Raw genomic sequence first — 5,000 nt, 5'->3', positions numbered from 1 at the left:
CACATAAACACACACAGTCACACACTCATACCTTTGATAGAATGACACACCCACAGTAACACACATGCATAAACTCAGATATCCACACTGACAGCATCACATACTTGTACATCCGTTCCTCTGATATATCAAAACAAACTCCCTACCACCCCAACAGCTGTTAATTATGTTAGATGTCACAACACTCTCTACCACATCTGTAGCAGTGGTAGTTTACAGTTTACTACCTGAGGAAACCGGGGCCTCTGGATACCATCCTCAGACCCAGGGCCGGTTCTCCCTATACGCACTCTACGCAAGTTGCGTAGGACCCCGCAAGCTAATGAAGGCCCCCTCCCCCGTCTCCTCTTCAGTCAAGCTAGTGACAGACAAGTCAGTAGGCGCTATACAGTTATAGCGACAGTGCCTCATACATTAAGAAGATGAACATGAAACCGATACCATTTAGGGCATGAAAAACGGAAGAAACGCCACGAGAATGACAGCGGGAACAGCAGTCGGGTAAACTTGCGTTAGTTCCATGGTTTGATGTCAACATGCGTCTCTCCAGCGCGTGTTGCTGGTCTAGCATAGGCCTACCTAACAGGGAAGTGAATCCCCTGATCTGTCGCGGCTTGCTTGCCAGCCTTTTCCAGTCACAGTACTTCGCAAAGTTGTGAAATATAATTGCATATTCCGTTTGTTTGAATGCCGGCGACTGGCAATTTTTTTTTTTTAAATAACCGCATCTTTAAATGCGTTCATAACGTGCAGCTCGGGATGAAACTAGCAGTTTTTCAGCAGAAACATGCGAGGACCCGTCGAAACTAATAGTTGATTTCACTCTTCTCATACATTAATTGTTTTACAATGTTTCAGTCAAGCTTTAGGCTATAGCCTACAACTGAACGTATGCAAAATGGAAAGTAGGCCTAGCCTAATGTATTAACTTTGATTCGCTGTGCTGCATGGACAATAGATACACATCGTAAATTAGGCCTATATGAAGTATTAAAATGATTGTTTAAAATAGTCTACCTTTGAAAAAAATATTGAAATAATAAGAGAATCAGGGGAGCCAGTTCATTGCCTATGTCTTTGGCAAGCCTTCTACAGACACACAGGTGAAGAACAGTCAGCCAGTAGGCTACTAGCACAACCAGACCCTTACAAAAAAACTGCATTACTTCAAGTGTCAAACTGCAGATTTCTGAGTATGAAAACCGCAGTTTTGGAGAAAATATTTGCAGTTCTTATGCAGGGAATGCAGTATTTTAGACACAACAAACTGCATAGTACTGTACTTTATTACAGAAATGCTGTATTTTGGACATTAAAATACTATACTGCACTGTAGCCTACTGTGGTATAACTGAACTGTACTTGAAAAAACTGCAGTTATTTTTTGCAAGGGGATATGTACAGCAAGCATCAAAAGCAAACAGCCCAGACTCTGAAACTGGGCATTTATTGCTGTGTGAAGGTGATTCACACACAATTATGTTTCTTTCTCCTAGTCCTTTATAGGGAAAAACACTAGGCCTATATTTGGTAACTTCCATAGACATCCAAAATGGGGTGGGATGATTGTATTGGGTGAGGTGTCAGACGATACTGTAAAAAAATGGTTACATTTTCGTGCTCAGAGTTCAGGTAGGAGGGCCCCTAGCAGGATTTTGCTTAGGGCCCCATGGAGGTCTGAACCGACACTGCTCAGACCCATACACATACAGTACGTGTGTGTGTGTGTGTGTGTGTGTGTGTGTGTGTGTGTGTGTGTGTTTACAGTATTGAGCATGACGGGCCAGGCTCACTCAGAGGCGTAACGTGTGTGTGTGTGTGTGTGTGTGTTTTGTGGACAGTGTGTGTAATTTATTATGATTAAATGCACCAGGGTGACTTAATATCCTTTTGTGGGACTGTGAACCCTTCATGTTGTGGGGATGGTGGGGTGCAGTGGGTGGACCCCACCTCAGAGTGGGGAAGCAGATCCTAGACCACCCTCATTAAAACTACTGCTGTCCTTGGGCCCTGAATATGCATGTTCACTCATACACACACACACATACACACACGTGCACACACACACCCATATTCACATATTCAAACACACCTATGTACATTCAAACAGACACACATCGACACACGCAGACACACACAAACACACACACAGACACACACACACACACACACACACACACACACACACACACACACACACACACACACACACATACACACACACACACACACACACACACATATCCAGTCTCATTGAAACACACACACACACGGGGAGGAGTGATTCTCGTCCTAACGAGGCGTGGACTGGAGTGAAGGTGACAGGAACTCACCTTTTATGTGACAGATTTTCATCAAAGACATCTGATAATGAAGCACTGTGAATGGCGGCGAAAGAGAGAGACAGAGAGAGTGAGAGAGACAGAGAGAGAGAGAGAGAGAGAGAGAGAGAGAGAAAGAAGAGAGAAGGACACTCAGATGTGATCGTCCTTCTTTGTTATCCACTGACACTACAAGTGCCCTCCAAAGGCAATGAAGATTCAGTAACCCACGGCAGGATGCTACCTAGCCACTTTTTAACCCAAAACCCAACATCAAAAGACACACATACACACACATGCACACACACACAAACACACACACACACATACACAAAGGCAATGAAGATCCAGTAACCCACGGCAGGATGCTACCTAGCCACTTTTTAACCCAAAACCCAACATCAAAACACACACATACACACACATGCACACACACACAAACACACACACACACACATACACACACACAAACACACTTAGGGCCAAGTGAGGGTGTGTGTGTGTGTGTGTGTGTGTGTGTGTGTGTGTGTGTGTTGATTTTAGTACAACAGCTCACATTAGAAGCAGTGGTTATTGACCTTAAATGTATATATGTGTGTGTGTGTGTGTGTGTGTGTGTTTGTTGATTTTAGTACAACAGCTCACATTAGAAGCAGTGGTTATTGGCCTTTAATGTTTGTGTGTGTATGTGTGTGTGTGTGTGTGTGTGTGTGTGTGTGTGTGTGTGTGTGTGATTATTAAGGATCAATGACCCTCTTGACCCTCCAAATGTGTGTGATATTCCCATGTCCAGGTAAGAGACTGACTGACCTTCTGAGTGTGCACACTCCAGCACCACATTAACTGACCGTAGGTATGCAGCGCCAGCCGCGGCCACTTGAGTTGTCGACTCTCCGGATATTTATGGAATTACTTTGTGCCGAGCCGTTGCGTTTTTATGTGCGTGTTGCGGAGCTGCTGGGCGAAGTTGTGTTCTCAGGTTGTTTGGTGAGTGCATTTGGCCATTATAAATCAGCCAAAAAGCCCCCCGTAGCATACGCACTTCACTTTATGATAATGCAGCAGGCAGCGACGAGGCCACCTAAAAGTCACCGCTGTCAGCCGGCGTCCTCCAGCCCGAAGTTCACCACACGCAGCAGAGAGAGAGACAGAGAGAGGGAGAGAGAGAGAGAGAGAGAGAGGGAGAGAGACGTTGACTCAGTGATCTAGTAGGGAGTAGTGTAGTGCATCAGACTGTGGACTGCTGTGGCGGTCGCCAGCGTGTCATTGGACTGTATGAAAACGCAGAGCGCGACCTTCTCCTCTTCCTCTTTAGCATGCGGAATATTCCCTACCACTTGACCCAGGCCCAGAGGAAGAGAGGGAGGCAGAGAGAAGGAGAGAGTGGGAGGGAGGGAGACTTCTATCTCAGAAAGAGGGTGATGGAGTTGGAGAGGAGGGGATGGGTTGAGGGGTGGTGTACGGATGAGCAGGTGGAGGTATGGCTATGTGTGTGTGTGTGTGTGTGTGTCTGTGTGTGTGTGTGTGTGTGTGAGAGAGAGAGTGTGTGTGAGTGTGTGTGTGTGTGTGTGTGTGTGTGTGTGTGTGTGTGTGTGTGTTTGCAGGGGAGGCTGCCTCCAACCCTCGGCCTTTAGCAATCTGTGTGAAAGCCATTAGAGCCTGGGGGGCCTTGATCAGCTCCTCTGCCTCACTTAAGAACAATTGAAGGAGGAGGGCACAGAGCCACGTGGCACGGGGGACAGGATAAAGGGATAGAGAGAGAGAGAGACGGAGGAGAGGATAGAGGGAAAGAGAGAGGAACACTGTGGAGAGGGAAAGAGAGAGAAGGATGTACGAAGGAGAGGATAGAGGGATAGATGGAGGAGATGAGAAGAGAGGGAAAGATACTTATGGACAGAGGAGAGATGGGAGAGAAGGATGGAGAGATGGAGTTGGGAGAGGATAAAGGGAAAGAGAAGGGGAAGTACGGAGGAGAGGAAAGAGGGAGAGTTATGGATAAAGGATAGGAGAAGAGATAGAGAGAGAATGAGAGAGTGACGCACAGAGGAAAGATGGGAGGAGGGAAGGAAAGAGTGACAGGCAGAGAAGAGAGGAGAGGAACGAGGGAAAAAGAGACTGACGTAAGGAGGAGAGGAGTGAGGGAAAGAGGGAGGGGGGAGAGAGGAGTATGGGGACGCCAAACTTCTGCTCACTTTGGGCCCGTCCCAATACCTCCCCTACCCCTAGATTTTTGCCCTAACCCTCGTTTTTGCGCATGCACGTGTAGGGCTAGGGTGTCCCATTACTATAGGGAGCAAGGGGAAGTGCTATTTTGCCCTTAAAATCAACCCTCAAAACATAGCCAGGACCGATGCAGGCTTAAAACGAAGTGGGAGATGAAATTACCCTGGATACCGTGCGAGCTCAGCGAGCCGGCCAAATTTTTCATATATTTTCGCAAATAAGCATATTAAAATTTCGGAATATGTTGGAATATGCTAGCTGGATGCACATCTGATGGACTGTTGAGTTTTGAACACTAATGTTAGAAAATATCTCACGAAGCTATCTGACGATGTTCATGATATCTGCTGAGTGCTTTGAGAGAGTCTGCCCATCAAATAACGTTATATATCTGATCTGGGTAGTTTCGTCAATATTTAAGGTGGGTGTTCTGGCGTTCACATGAACACGAATATC

The 5,000-nt window shown here is 46.3% G+C and overlaps 1 protein-coding gene across 1 annotated transcript in view; it reads left to right on the top strand.

The window, feature by feature from the left end:
* The window catches only part of ush2a (Usher syndrome 2A (autosomal recessive, mild)), a 319,377-nt gene that overhangs the window by 121,957 nt on the left and 192,420 nt on the right, over positions 1–5,000 (top strand). The gene's annotated exons all lie outside the window — the stretch shown is intronic.

This window comes from Alosa pseudoharengus, unplaced genomic scaffold (assembly GCF_046254945.1).
Source record: "Alosa pseudoharengus isolate Yale_2024_CS ecotype anadromous, Long Island Sound unplaced genomic scaffold, YU_APseudo_1.1 YU_APseudo_1.1_scf_22, whole genome shotgun sequence".
NCBI lineage: Eukaryota > Metazoa > Chordata > Actinopteri > Clupeiformes > Clupeidae > Alosa > Alosa pseudoharengus.
Note: the sequence above shows the minus strand (reverse complement) of the source record. Positions and strands in the feature narration are given on the sequence as shown.